We start from the raw sequence: 16,476 nt of genomic DNA on the forward strand, positions 1-16,476 counted from the left end.
AAACCTGATGAATTTCAAAAGAATCTCACATATGGTCTCGATATCAATTCAACCATCTTTAAGAGCAGCCCAATCAGTGCAATGTTGTATCAAATAGGTAGCAGTAGTCTCACCACTGAGACTATGGCCATACAAGCTGATTTCCTTGCCACAATGTGTAAGTCCACTCAAGAAGTAAATGTCATCAACATCGATGTCAAATCTGTGGTCTCTGACTATAAAACACTCTTCCTAAACACTCCACTTGCCTACCATCCATTCAAGCAAGTCTAGTTGGGCCATCATGCGTGAAATGGTGAAAAGCTCATATCCACAATTTGTTAGGGTTTGTATGGTTGTTGGGTCATTGAGAGCAAGTATATCTTGTTCTTCATGATCACGCTCTCTCCATTCCATGTTTATGGATTAAAAGCCTGCAAATAAACATTAAAAATAATTAGAAATAAACATGGAGAGATTTAGCAAAATTTTGGGGTGTTTTTCATTCATTTTTCTTTGCCCTTTATGCTGTGTGCAACTGACTTCAATGAATAGTGCACATGTGCGCAATTTATTTTCTTGAAACCGTGCACATCGCATTAAAAATTATATCAGTGTGCGCAGGAACGATGAAGGGTACCTGCGCACATCAAGCGCAATTTTTTTTTTTTTACAAAACCCTCCCCAAAAATCCAAAATTCACAATGAAAAGCTAAAAAAAATGATATGAAAATCAATAGCTCGGACAGACCATTTACCTAGCGAAAGCGGCTCACAATTTCGTCTAACGTTTTGCTCGAAATCAGCTTCGGAAGTTTATGGTAAAAAATGGCTTCTATCTCTCACAAAATGGTAAAAATGAAAATGGTGAAAACTTTTTACTCTTTTGGATTTTTTATAAGTTTTTAGGGCTAATTAAATATTATTTTACACCTATTAAACTTTTTTAAGTATGATTTTATAAATGTTTTTGTTTTATTGTTGAACAAAGATAATTATTTTGAGTTTAAGTGTGCAGGTTACGAGATAATTACGTAAACAGATAATTTTGGTACTGAGTAATGTTATCACTTTTTCAAACTCATTAAAACTTGTGAAAAAGCGAAACCATGGAGTTCTTTTTACACCCTTTTCAGACTCCTTGAAAACGAAAAGATCGCCAAGTACTTGATTGTTCGAACTCATAAAAGTAAATGAACAACCCTCCAATCAGTATAAGTTTACCTCTTTTACAGACTAAACCAGAGTATTTACGAAAAAGGTATACCTTGACTAATCATGGTCAATAAAGTTCTCTCGTGCATTATTTTATCCTTTTTTTTTTGGGCTTGAGGGACTAAATTTACGAAAAAGAACATTGTGGAGTTTACTTACATTTTTCTTCTGACTCTCTAAAACTGAAAAACACCGAGCTTTACTTTCTCCAAGCTCATTAAATTTTTAGGGTAAAAGAACTAAATGAGTTTTCTTTTCATGTCTTTTCAAACTCTTTAAAGATGAAAATGGAATCAAGTTACCCCTTTACTGGACTCATAAAAATGAAACAATATATGACTGATTAAGCATGACGAGACCGAACCACTCCTTCTTAGGGTTAGTTAAAAATACTTTGGAGGACTCGTCCAAAGGATGAGCTTACAAGACAAGCATATATCCTCCTCAAGGTTGTAAAAAATAAAGAGGTACTTGCTAGTAGTGGTGGGGGAAAAGTGAGAAAGAATCTCTGTTTTAGGCAGTATGTTGCTCTTGAACATGACACTCCGTCACTTTCGTGTCTGGGTTGGGAAATCGATTTGTTACTCAGTTGACCATACCTCATTGAAATTCTTCAGTTAGTTTGGGTTTTATTTTTCTATTCAAATGCTACCAAGTCATCATGTCGTGTCTCTAATTTGTTCAAGATAAGTTCAACCTCAATCAAAATTACTTTTCCAATCTTCACATTTAATTGCGTAGGCCATCCCTGAGTTAGCCCTGAATTACTCTAAATTGTTATTCCTCAAAACTTGACACAAGTTTCGTGTCATAGGCCCTCCTGCAACATATTGCTTCCTATCAACTTCAACTCATTATCTAGGAAGATGATCTAGAAACCTTCAGTGCCTTGAAGCCTACACACCTTAATGGCAGGTTTCTTGCCTTTGATGACATTTTCTCATCATTGGCCTTCGATCAAATGATACTATGAGTGTTTGACAACAAATCATCTATTCACACTTCATAGATTGTATTGGAAGTACCTTGAGAGCCATTGTCATTATTGGTGGTTTCTCTTGTGCTTGTTCACAGTTCTCATCATTGATCGGTCATCAAGTGGTTTCTACCATGTTTGACTTGGAGACATTCACTCGCATGGTTAGATTTGTAATACAGATCGAGAGATGGAGGTCAAGACCCTGTATCTAGTTTCATCCATCCAAAATGCGTGGATTTATTAAATGTTCATGATTGTAAACATAGATCCACTGATGGTTGCATCCATTCTATGTCATCTTTTGACATGGATCTTCAGATGTATTTTTGTACTGTGCTTTGAGACATTTATGTTCCGAGTATGGGAATGCCTACCTCAATGATGATATTATATGTTGCATTGTAACATTTGTCTGATTTTTTTAGATCTTCAACTACAGTTTATAACCCAAACCTTCGCATGATAAAGCACTTTAGTCATCAAAATATTTCTTTTTAATTTTCACTTTAGGGGGCAATATGTTACATGTAATTTTGTCGCATTAGGAAAATGACCATTGGTTTGGATCTCTCGTTGTCCACACATATGTTCCGGAGCATTACCCTGCAGAGTTTGAAACTAAATCATCCCAAAGAAGGTGGAATTTATAGATCATATGGTACAAAACCCTGCTTTTGGCTATGTTCACAGTTTCCTAGTCACTTCCTGCACATATGTCGGGAGGACCATTATTATTTGCGCAAAAGTACGCACTGTCTTCCAGTATGACCTGCGAACATGACTTGAAGTACGTAAAAATAAAAAGTAAAAGTCTATAAGCATTGTTGGTAGCATCTATCCTAACCAACAAGCTTCGAATGAGTTCCTATTCAGTGTTGATCCCTCCCATCGTGGAGTAACTCCCCTTCCTTTATGGTACTTCTATCCCACTAATAGTGGATCTCATCCCTTGGAGAATGGATCCATAAATTCTCATCCTTGGCCTATAAAGCCTTTACAGGTCTAGGGTTTGAGGGAGGACAATTGGAAGTAGGTTTATGCTATTAAGATTATGTTGGAAGGCTTGTCGCGTAAGGGAGAGGGTTAGAGATTGCAGAAACGGCTTTCTACATCAAGGCTACATGGTTGTAAGGCTTTTCTTGGTTTTATGAATATAAGCAATTGTTCCTTTTTAGTTAAATCTCTATTGATTTGATTTGTAGGATTCCTTGATCCCCTACATGAGTTTTGGTTGCATAATTGATCAATTTGCATTGTATAATTGGTTAATTAGTTCATTATCTCTTTGATTATATCCTATATCATTTGATCTCTTGTTTATCTATGTCTTTGCAGATCTCTTTCACAACATTGCAGAGAAGTTGTTGGGAGTGACGAGAAGATATTTGGAGCATCAAAGAGCATGTGATCAAAAGCTTTGAGGGACTTCATCAATCGGTTCGCTAAACCGGTAATAGGCCTCTTTCATTCTATTGCTTTCAAACGATTAAAACTTAGAGAAAGGCAACAATTACTGTGTGTTTGTTACTAGGATTCTTAGAAACCTAGGGAGATCGCTCTTGTCTACAAGAGGGATTTGTCCTAATAACATTTAGAGAGACCTCAAGACACTCAAGACTCAGGGAAGGTCAGCTGGAAGTAGGTTGATCAAAGAGAGACTCAAAACAAGGGCAAGTTTTGTGCAAAAACAGGTGCCAACGCTAGTGCAGAAGAGGCACCAGTGCTTTGCAATGCAGGTACAAAGTGGGCGTAGGTGAGGTGCAACGCTTTGTCAGAGGCACTAGGGGTGCATTGATCTAGGGATAGAGGATTCAGACACAAAAATTACAAAAGAGACTCAATGAAATCACTTATTAGGTCTGTTCTTGGCTGGGTAAAGCAACAATGGTCTATGAAGGAGGTAATTAAACACAATGGACAAAGGAACCACCAAGGGAATACATTGATCCCTAGTATGGTCGTTAATTTGTTATACAATATTTATGATTGCGGACATAAGTATCTCCCCTAGGTTTGGTGGCTAACCTAGAACAACAAAGAGATAAGGAACCCAATGCTTTCCTTAAAGTAAATAGATGACGGTATGAAGCCTACCTGAAATCGCTGCTAACTTCGCTCCTTCTTTAGCTTGAATGCTCCAATTCCAGTTCTGATTGCCAAATTAGGACTTGAACAGTCAGACAACACAAGCCAAGAAACTGTGAGATCTATGCAATATCATCTATATACTCTATTCAATAGATCAACATGGTATTGAAATATATGAAATAAAAACATCACATATGGGAAAATAGAGAATAATATAAATGGAAGGACTTTACAACCATAAATAGGTGTTGATATTGTAGAAGAGCTCCTCCAAGGCTGAATTGTCCTTTCCTTGTCACAATATTCACCTCCAATCACCCTAAATGCATGAAATGAAACCTCTCACACAACAACATAAGGGTAGAATCACCCTCCAAAAGGAAACCTCTTGCATATGGAAGGCTTTAAATATATAGAGGAGTGGGGTAAGTTGGGAGTTCTTATCCAGTTACCAATCTAAGGTTTTAGATCCATCTTTGATAGGAGGATGGGATCAAAGGATAAGGGATGGAAACTCCAAAGTAGGGTAGGATAGGATCCATATGTTTTATCTAAGGTAAATGGTTGTAACAAATTCTGGAAGCTTCTGGAAGAAGAGGCTTTTGGAATTTATCTTTTTTTTTCTTGAATTTCTAGAACCAATGCAGGTGCAAAGGGGAGAAACCTATAGGTGATCAACGCAGGCCACAATGGAGAAACCTATAGGTGAACATTGTCCTACAAGAGGCTAGGGTGTTTTGGTCCTAAAATTGGTTCAAATGATGCAGTTTCACGTAGAAACTTTGGGGAATGAAGGAGGCATGCTTAGGGCTTTGTGTAATGATGATGACAAGGGGGAATAGGATGTTGATTGATCCCATTAGGAGGCCTATTGGTCGGATGCGACAAAATGGCCTCTAGCACCCCTTAGACTCCTATACATACCAAGGAGGTCTTATCATTGGTATCATCCAAGAATTGTTCATTTATGCAACGTAAAGGAGGTTTCCCCCTCGAAGAGGATAATTTTAAGTCATTGATCTATCTTTTCTTCCATTTTGTGAGTTGGTTGCATAACAACCCTCGCCATCCTCAAAGTCCAGATCCCTGGATGCGAATAACTACGAGGTTAATCTATACCTAGCGTAATCCAACATCTGCATAGAAATATTGGCCCTTGCCACAATTGGATCCCCAAATCCCGAATGCTAAGCACACTAAACAAGAGAAATTCAGCCCCGACGTAATTTGACCTCCACACAATAGTAATGGCCCTTGCCACCATTAGACCCCCATATCTTTGGATATATCTCTTGCTTGAATGTAATCTATCCTGGATCACATCCAGGCCTTTACATATGTATTGCCCTCGCCCAACCCCAGATCCTGGATATAATCCTCGCCTAGAAAGAGATATCTAACCTGAGTGAAATCTAGGGCTTTACATAAGATGTTGGCCTTGCCCAACCCCAAATACCCAGATCTCGGATATAATCCATGCTTGGAAGGAGATATTCATCTTGGATGAAATATGGGTCGCTATAGAGGGAACTACTCCATGCCAGTCCCATACCCCAAATCACCAAATTCCTCCAAATGTCGCTAAGAAATAAGAAGGAAATATGGGAAATTCCTTAAGGAAAGACAACTGCTTGAACACCAAATTTCCTGAACATAAAGGCCAAGGCCCAAACATGGTTTCTTAGAAGTACTATGCCATATCCAGAGTGAGAAAAAGGGTGGCACTAACAAGGTCCAAATTACATCAAATCTAGAATAAGAGAAAGACATGGCTCTAAAGGCCAATTCACCCAAATTCAACACTATACAAGGCAAAGTATGCAAAGCAATCCAACTTTGTTATCTATTTTGGGTTAGTTAGCTTCTTCAAGGAGACATACAGGTTTGTGTTTCCACTCAAGGGGGGTACAAACCATGTTTAAAACATTGAATTTCGTGATATTAAGCTAATTACAGTTCTCAGTCACAAAAATAATATGAATGCACACAAACCCATAGATTTATGACATCGATCATGAATTAAGTAATCACCAGTACCATTTAGATATTCATTAAACTCATAACATATAATATAACCTACAAATCATGAGTATGGAAACAAAATTAACAATGCAAAACATTCCGTATGAACAAATACATATAAGATAGTTGTTTACCATGAATATAATAGTGATTTCAAGCATTCTTTCATGAATAATACAAAAGCAAAAATCAATTAATAACATAGCAAGTATTGTCATAATCCATAATCCAAGTATGCATAAGTACTTATACTTATTAGAGTGTGTTAAAATAGCTCACAATTGAACGAGGAACTTCCACTCCCCACACAACCATAGGCCAACTATGTTGCAATCTCTCTTGCAGTTGACCACCCCCAAGACAAATCCAGAGTCCAAGGAATGCTTGCACATGGGAATTCACACCAATGACTTGGTCACACAATTAGGAGATGGACTCCATTGTCTAGGTGGTTTATCAATTGTTCTCTAGCAATAAGCACCACAATGGACAACTTATTTCTCTAAGTTCATCATATGGATTTTCCCATGGTCCAGATGGGGATGTTGCTTAGTTCAGGAGGTTGAATCAATTGTCCATGTGGTTTCACAACAATATTTTCATAACAAGCACCACAGGGGTCTACAATTCATTGTCTAGGTGGCTAAAAAATCTCCAATAAGCACCATTGTTGGGCATGGAATCCCCCCACTGTAGGTTTTGGGGCTCAAAGCCCAAGTTTTGGTCAAAGATGTTGTAAAACACCGCGAATTGCGGGCGCGGAGCACGAAGTGTACAATTGAGTCACAGGGTTGTCTGCCGTAAACATTGTATTGTAAATTAGTGTAAAGTCGGCCTACCCATAGTCCACGGACCATGGGATTGTATAAATAGAGCGAGGCTCTAAGTTGTAAAGATAGTTAATAGTGATGGATAAGGAGAGTAGTGAAGGAATGGTTCAAGCTTAGAGTAGAAGTCTAAGTGTCTTGGGTTGTAATAGTAGGAAGAGGCTCTCCAGCTGAGTGCGCAGAGGCCTAGTAGAGTCCATAACTGAGTGCGCGGACCCCTGCAGCTGAGTGCGCAGGGCAGAGTCGAGTCTGTCATCGGGACTAAAAGCTAATAAAGAGAAGTTGATTCCTAATTCTATGTAATTGTTGTGCATATCTTCTTTATGTTTATATTCATTTATGTACCGCGTGCATTGATATAAATGTTGAATATGTTGTAATAACCATAAATCTTACACACACAACCTAAGTAATTGGTTAATAAGCGAGGAACTTGGGTTTTATACGGGTCGCGCCTCCAGTAGGGCTACGCGGAAGCCGCACCACAGGTCACGAAGGGATCGCAAGTGCACACAGCGACAGGTCAGGCCGTGGACCTCCAGAAGTTCATCAGACTTCCCAAGGGTGCGAAAACCTAGTTCTAGCACCCTCCCATACTACTTCGGGTGAGACCTCAATCCGCGCTCCGCGAATTGTTGCCGAAAGGGCTAGTAGTACCAGGATTTGCTTGTCTAAATCACCTCTGAACCTGGGTCAGGCCCCACTAAGCCAACAAATTGTTCTGTTGCTGGGACCGGGATCTGCATAAAGGATGTCTGGTGTCGTGCCACTGGAACCCTACAAAGAAAGAAATTGAAGAGTGGTTGGACAAGAAGATTCACGAGTTCGCGGTAGACACGATTGTCAGCTACAGCGAGGTAGAGTGACGTTTTCTCAAGGGACCACGAGGTAAGTATGTTAAATCTTTGAACACTTGGATTAAGATGTTATTGTGTGAAAAGCGGGTTATGCGAATAAATTAATGTTTGGGACTACGCGGAGTGGAAAGATCTACAGAAGCGGAAGTAGTGAAGAGTTAGAAAACAGTCCCTTAATTTCACCCTTGCGGGAGAGCGAGGATGAGCTCGTGAAGGTTTCTCCGAGAAGCGCGGTCAGTTTGATAAGGCAGCGAATTCCGCGTTTACCACCTCCACCCACACCGCCACTCGCTTCACCCCCCTCACCTCCATCTCCACCCACTCCACCTCCGCCACCTCCACAATTCAGTATGGCGAGCATGATCAAACTACTAGTATTTAAAGGAGTAGGGAATGAAGATCTGGACCAATTCTGGTTCGTAGTAAGAGCAGTATGGGAAGCATAGGGCATCGTGGATGATAATATCAAAAAGGCTACACTGGTGAGCGCGCTGCAGGATTGCCATTAACGTGGTATATCAAGCATTCTAATGACCACCCGAACGCAGGAATTGCAGAGATCCAGAATGTGTTGAACAGGGAATTTAGCAGGCCAAAATCATAAATGCAATCAATAATCGGGTTTAAACAGATCACGAGGCTCCCAGGCTAGACCCCTTGGGATATGGACCAAAGGCTAAAAAGTACAATTCGCAAAGCCAATATGACGTTAACAAATGCACAACATCGCACATGGTTTGTGGCCTCACTTACGCCACACTTAAGGACGACACTGTCACAGCAAAAGCTTTCCACCCAGGCCGAAGCATTGGAGATGGCAATGAGGTTTCATGAGACCCCTATACAAGACCCTAGATTGGGAGTCCAACAGATCCACACGTAGCTATAAAATCTGTGTCTGGAATTGCAGAGTTTGAAACAGGATAAGGCATCTCGGCCAGAGGCGCGCGAGGAAGTATGGTGCATAAAATGAAAAGGCCAGGGCCACGACAAAGATCATTGCCCAATGTTTGCAAACTACTTGGCAGGAGGAGGGCCAATGCCATTAAGACTAGAGTCGCAGGCGGGGTCGAGCGCGACATCAGTGTTATGTTGTGCAATATGCCAGATAGGAGGAAAACATACACGAATGATTGTCATCTGTTGCAGAAGTATACGCAGACGTCCCAACAGTTGTTTTGTAATTTCTGTAGGTTGGTAGGCCATGACGAACGCACCTGCCGAAGCTATGAAATAATGATGGATCAGACTCCTGCCTACTAGGTGCAGGCCGAAACGCGAGCCCTCGACCCAAATGCAAGGATGGCGCTCGTTGGGTTTTAGGGGCGCAGTCGAGGTCGAGGTGGAATGGGACCAGGAAGGGGTCGCAGACAGATTATTTGCTACAATTGCGGAGGGCCAGGGCATTATGCCCGCAATTGTACGAACCCGACTAGGATATCATGTTGGTATTGTAATCAGTTTGATCACGAGGAGGAAGATTTCCCTTCGCTGATAGCGAAGATGCGTGAAAAGGGGGTACTCCAGCCCCCTCCGACCCAGAATTTACAAATGATGGGGTCTAAACCACGTGAAGAAGACCCAAATGTAAACATGATGCTCAGGAGCGGTGTGACAACGGGAGATGATAAAGGGACACAGCCAGAAGAAAGCGCGTGGGTTCGCAAGGCTCCTACAAAGGAACCCGAGTTTGATTTAGAACGCGCAAAGGAGACATTCATGGAAGCTAAGAAGAGCTTCATGGAGGCCTCCACTTCAGGTAGTAAGGATCAATTAGATTCAGGGATGGATCCTTCCATGGTCACTACCTTTCTGGAGACATGCATGAAACTGATTCGTGACGACAAGGCAGTAAAAGGGTTGCAGGAACTTATCACTAGGTGCACGGGGCCAGGAGAACCGCGCGTGGTCTGAAAACTGGGAAAGCATGCATTGTGCACAAGAAGGGAGATGAGGTTGACTGCGCAAATAGGCGAGTATGAAATGGATTAGTTAATCCTGGATCTTGGTTCGTACGCGAATGTACTACCAAAGCAAACATGGGAATGCATGGGCAGACCCACGTTGCAATGGTCCCTTATTCAATTATGAATGGCGAACCAACAGAAGATTTTGCTCATGGGAAGGTTAAAAGGGACGATAGTCGACATTGAAGGCACGAGCGCGCAGAAATATTTTGAAGTGATAGAGATTGTCAATGACAACAATCCGTATCTCGCGCTACTAGGAATAGACTGGGCTACCAATATGAACAGAGTCATAAATTTGAAGAAGCGCAAAATGATCTTTGAGAAAAAGTCATTTTGCATAGTAGTACCACTGGACCCAGCCGAAGGAACGTGATACATTGAACTGGTGCGCGACGACGATAGTGATGACGATCTCGACTGTATTTATAAAATAACTGTACAAGGCGAGGATTGGGTGAATCCGACTGCAGATGGAAGGATTTTGTGAGAGCGCGAAAGCTGTTGCACCTCAGATTCAGACGAAGAGATAGAACGATGGCAGAATCGGTTGCATGAAGTAACAACGTTGAACTGTAACATGATGATCAGGTCATTGCATTGCGTAAAAACATAGGCAAGGGAGCTGCCGACATATGATGGATTGTCGACGGTGGATGAATTTATGAGCAAATTCGAAAGTGTAGTACCAGAGCAACAGCAGTTCGATGTGCTGAAGTGGACACTACACGCAACACCCGCACGATGGTGGGGTATGCACCAAGGAACTTTTGAAGACTAGTGCGGATGCAGAAGGATGATGCGCCTACATTTTGGAAAACCCTAACTTTGAATGAAAACCAATTAGCTGGGGCAGAACAACTTGTGCGCCTACCTTTCCCGATGGGTATAGGCATATGTTGTACAGTCCGCACAAGTGCACAACCTAGAGAATCGGAACAAACCGTAGCAGCAGGAAGGGCTACGCGCGTTACCAATTCTCCACAACGAGGCATTTAATAGGGTGCGCAGAGTACTAAACAAGGTTTACCAGACAAAACAAACTGATTGGGACTTGCGCGTGCTAGCAGTTCGATGGGCTTATAGGACCATGTGCAAAAATCTGAGCGCAAAGTTGATTCCAAAGGTGTGAAATGGAGTAGAAATCGAGATTTCAGAAGGGAATACCAAAAGGAATCCACACGTAAAATCCCTTGCAATTATGACAGCGCGTGAAGACCAGGACGAAGGAATCACACAGCTACGCGAGGACGACCGTATAAGGATTCGGGAAACCATTCAACGAGGGAACCTTAGACTTCGCGAACTCAAAGAAGATTGGGTACGTTTGAGGGAGAAAATTATGTTGAAGGATGCTAAGATCAAAAGACGGGAAAACGAGGTCACGCAAGCATGTCTCGTCGATAAACCAAGGATGACAAGGCAAGATACGGATGGTCATACCACTGCATTGGAATATTGTCGCCGAGAACTTATGATTCTATTACCATGGCTGAGACTGCACCCTACCAAATGAAATAACAAGGAAAGCGCACCACATAAGGTAAAGCACGCGGCGCCAGCTATCACGAGGATAAGTGAGGAGTGTCCACGTGCTATGCTAGAAGGCGAGTTGCAGTCTCGCACAGGTGGGGGACTCTAAATAAGTCTATTTGGGAATTGCACGGCGAGGGAGGTACGCACAGAATCAACATGGTACAAGGTTTGCGCCCGCGCATGGGGGGCTGCACTACCGCGCGGGTGGGCTAGGAAGTAACCGTTGACGTCACTGTTCATGATGAGATGTCCAATATAAGGCAAAAGGGAGCGGGCGATGGGCAATTAAGACATGAATTAAGAGCTAGATTTGGGACGATCTTCCGCCAAGGATGCATTAATGACTCAGAAACGAGGGGAATATTCAAATTCAAATTCAAAAGACGCTATAAAAGTCCCAAGGCTAGCCACGAGACAACACTTGTTCGTTTGATATTTGAGCTATTATGAAGAGCACATAGTGTTGAGTGCCAAGCGGTATTTGAGCCCCCAAGTTCGCGAACAACCCCAGATAGCTCGAACAAGATGACAACTACTAGGAGAGGTGTGGGATTTGTAGAGAGTACCGCCGAGGAAGCCGCGTAGAGCCCTATGGTGCAGGTGGGGGATGCGCTGGGAATTTTGAAATCACCTCAGACACCGAGGCCCAAGAAATATACACAGGCAGCGGGACCAGTCCGCATGTCCCCGCGAAATCCTCGGTTTGGTAAACTTTCCATGGAAGAAAAGGGAAAGGCTGCTAATCTTGAGACAGATGATGAGGAGGAGGACCTCTAGGCATTTCGTAGAGGAGATAGAGGCTGATGAAGAAAGGGAAGAAGACATCCAGCCAGTGCGCGCTGCAATAAAATTGTTCGTGTATGTTCCTCCGTGGAAAGGGAAAGCTAAAGTACCTAAGGATTTGGATGCCGCTAAGAGTGCACTCCAAACCCCGCTCCTCCCATATGGAATTCTATTTGAGGGCTCGACTCTGGTCTGCGTGCCCACAATGAAATTTGAAGACTGGGACCTTGCGGACAGCGAAAAGTTCCCACATTTACAGACTGAGAACCTCATGAAACAGAGCAAGGAGGGGTTAGTTACAGCACTAGAGCCACAGAAATGGCTGCGCGGTGTGGAGAAGGCCAGGCTACTCCACCTACTATGGATTCCGCATTTTCACCGCGCATCGATCACGATCTTTGTCATCAGGCAACTGCTTTTCCTGGTGCACAATGGGTATTTATGGCTGGAGGAGCCTATTCCCATCATGGCAGAGCTTATTCACAGGATTTCTCGACTTCCCTATAAGGGAAAGGACCCCACGGAGATAGCTGGCAAAAGCGAAGATTTGGCGCTCGCAAAGGCCATGAAGAAGAAGTATAAATTGGAAAAGAAGAAGAGAGGCTACGTAATCAGTAGCATTAAAGACAAAGGGGTGCGCGTAGCCACCCAATTGCTGGCCGAGAAGGTGATGAGAAAATGTCGCAGAAATGAGGTACTAATGTTGGTCGTTGTGCTGACAGAACAATGCGCGGAGGGGGTCCAGTTCAACTGGGCCGCATTCCTCTATGAAGAATTCCTAACCAATTGCAAGGAAGCTCAGGAGCAGGGCAAGACCTTCCACTACGCGTGGTTTCTCTTGTCTATCTTACTGGTGACAGGGAAACTGCTTGAGGATAGTCAGTGCCCTCATCTTGAGCAGGACTTGCCAGAGGTTGCAAAATATGCGTCGCTATGGGCTACGAAGGACGCCATGCAGATCCGCGAGACTAAGATCTTCTGGGTGCTCATGGAGGTGAGCATCCGGATGTGGATTAACAGAAGGCCGCACCTATCCCCCATAGTGTACAGCAGTCTGCGGAGCTTTGCAGACTTCAAGGTGGATATGCACAATGTGTATATCAAGGCGTGCAAGGATCCGACACAAAACTAGACCAAGCTGCCTTTCATCGCAATTGATGATGTCATCTTCTCCGTGCTCGACTCATGGCCTTCCGAGTGGCGTGCCCCGGATCTGGCAGAAAGGGATAGAATAGTAGCACAGAAGCAAAAGGATGCAACCAAGTTGCGTGTCACAAAGTTGGCCCAACAAAGGCGAAACGAACACGCAACCACGGAGGTAAGGGCCGCCTGCGAAGCAGCAAAGGCAGTTGCGGAACAAGCAAAGGCCACCAAAGCAGTAGCATAGGCAACAGGGGCCACCGCAATACAAGAGGAAGGAGGCTAGGACATGTCTACAAGACAGGGGCCAAATGCAACAGAAGGAGCAGACCCGAGCACAACGTCCACTCAACTGAAACGACTGCACGTCACGGAGCGGTGAGGTCCACGAAAGAAGGCCAAAGCTTCCAAATTGGACATTGAGCCAATTACGTTGACAGAGGGTGACCTCTATGACATCGGCGACACAGTTCGCGAGGTCACCCGGGAAGCACTCCAGGAAGCTATGACAGAGCAACAAAATGTGTTGGGGGCCCTAAGGGCGCAACTGCAGGAACTTCAGGCGCGGGCAACCCAGGAAGGAACAGTCGCCGCCTACTGTGCCGTAGGTACATCAACAGCGGAGCAGCTGCTGCGCGCAAGAATGGCCAACACCATAGTGTTGCCGGAAGGAGCGCTAACAACGGAAAGTGAGGAGGACCAAGCCACGGTGGGCAGGATCAAGGGACTTGGCCTAAACTTGGATGCCCTTCTGCGGGATACATTATATCAGCTGCAGGACGGAGCAACAACATAACTCTGCGCTAGGGAAGGACGCGCAGTGCAGATGCTTAGCGAACAGAGAATCAACATTGAGCAGCTTAGTCTCCAGCGCGATGAAGTGCTTGCGCAAAAGTAGTAGTTGGAGAAAATGGTAGAGGAAGCATGTCGCCGCGTTCTAGAGCTAGAACTCGTGATAGACCTACCTGTTGGAGTGCGAATCCACAAATTAGCCAGTGGATTTTGCGAGGCAAAGGAGGAATCAACGAGGGTACAACTGGACCTCAATCTTCAGATTGTCAAACTACGATTAAAGGCACAATCCTCTATGCCCCCGGAAGTTAGGGAACAACGCGTTGGCGCTATTCCGAAAGGGCTGGAGGAAATAGGACAGGCAGTATAGAACTACACTACTATGTTGGAAGAATCCTTCGCGGTCCTCACTTCATTACAGGAGGCCCCCAACATATAGCGCCTAGAAACGGAGGCACGGGAGCTTCGGTGCAGTATGATAGTGTGTACGGAATGGTGCAGATAGTTGTCCTGACCCAGTGACTTGTGAAGCTACAACAGGCAAAGGCGTTGAAGGAACAAGTGGATGTCGTGCGACAGAAAGAGGCAGTCCTTAAAGCACGCGTCTAGCCTTGGATTGATGAGGCCTTCCTCATCACGACAGACATCAAAGGAAAGCTCGCATAAATGAAGGCGATGCATGCCTTAAGACAGGGAGTTGCCCCTGACAGCGAGACTTCAGCCGAGAGAGTGGAGCAGATCCAACAGACTGCAGATCAGTGCACCGCGGACCTCCGGGAAGCGAAGGAACGGTTGGAGGGGCTCCGTGCCAAGATCGTCGCACCAACAGAGTGACTCGGGACGAGTCACGATGATTGTGTTGGGGGTCTGTTGGGCATGGAATCCCCCCACAGTAGGTTTTGGGGCTCAAAGCCCAAGTTTTGGTCAAAGATGTTGTAAAACTCCGCGAATTGTGGGCGCGGAGCGCGAAGTGTACAATTGAGTCATAGGGTTGTCCACCCTAAACATTGTATTGTAAATTAGTGTAAAGTCGGCCTACCCATGGTTCGCGGACCATGGGATTGTATAAATAGAGTGAGGCTTTAAGTTGTAAAGATAGTTAATAATGATGGATAAGGAGAGTAGCAAAGGAATGGTTCAAGATTAGAGTAGAAATATAAGTGTCTTTTGTTGTAATAGTAGGAAGAGGCTATATAGCTGAGTGCACAGAGGCCTAGTAGAGTCCACAGTTGAGTGCGTGGACCCTTGCAGCTGAGTGTGCAAGGCGGAGTCGAGTCTGTAATCGGGACTGAAAGCTAATAAAGAGAAGTTGATTCCTAATTCTGTGTAATTGTTGTGCATATCTTCTTTATGTTTATATTCATTTATGTATTGCGCACACTGATATAAATGTTGAATATGCTGTAATATCCATAAATCTTACACACACAAGCTAAGTAATCAGTTAATAAGCGAGGAACTTGGGTATTATATGGGTTGCGCCCCAAGTAGGGCTGCGCGGAAGCCGCATCGTAGGTTGCGAAGGGATCGCAAGTGCGTGCAGAGACAGGTCATACCGCGGACCTCCAGAAGTCCATTAGACATCCCAAGGGTGCGGAAACCTGGTTCTAGCACCCTCCCATACTACTTTGGGTGAGACCTCAGTCCGCACTCCGCAGACTGTTGCCGAAAGGGCTAGTAGTACCGGGATTTGCTTGGCTAAATCACCTCTGAACCTGGGTCAGGCCCCACTAAGCCAACAACCATAATGACTCAGATTACCCTATCCAGGTGGTTAATAACTACAACAACACTACATTTATTAAGTCAACCATTGAGCCTCCCACTGACCACATAGACTTAAACAACACAATCTAGTGGCCTCAAATGCACATTCACATGGATTAACACATAAGGTCACAAAGCACAAGCTCAATAATTATCTCTAGCATTGCTAGGTCATCGAGGTCATACTCCACAGCTCCACACTGTCCCAAATCAATCTTGAAGGTATTATAAATAAAGCATAGGAAGTAAAAGAACTTGTATTTTATGATACAATTTTTTTTTTTTTTTTTTCACTTTATAATGGGTCCATCTTTCACACTCACAAACACATACACACATATATATTTAGGAAAAGAATCAACCTCCCTAGAGTGAGGTTGTCGGTACCAAGCCAACCCACATGTATACTTACTTGAGAGTTCACAAGGCTTGAAGCTAATACAACAATATTCATAGGCACCAAGCTCGAAGACAATGCAACAATATTCATAGACATAAAGACAATACAACAATATTCATAGGCA

Source organism: Pinus tabuliformis, chromosome 8 (genome assembly GCF_031772625.1).
Source record: "Pinus tabuliformis cultivar Carrire ecotype Pingquan chromosome 8, CPIR1, whole genome shotgun sequence".
Taxonomy (NCBI): Eukaryota; Viridiplantae; Streptophyta; class Pinopsida; order Pinales; family Pinaceae; genus Pinus; species Pinus tabuliformis.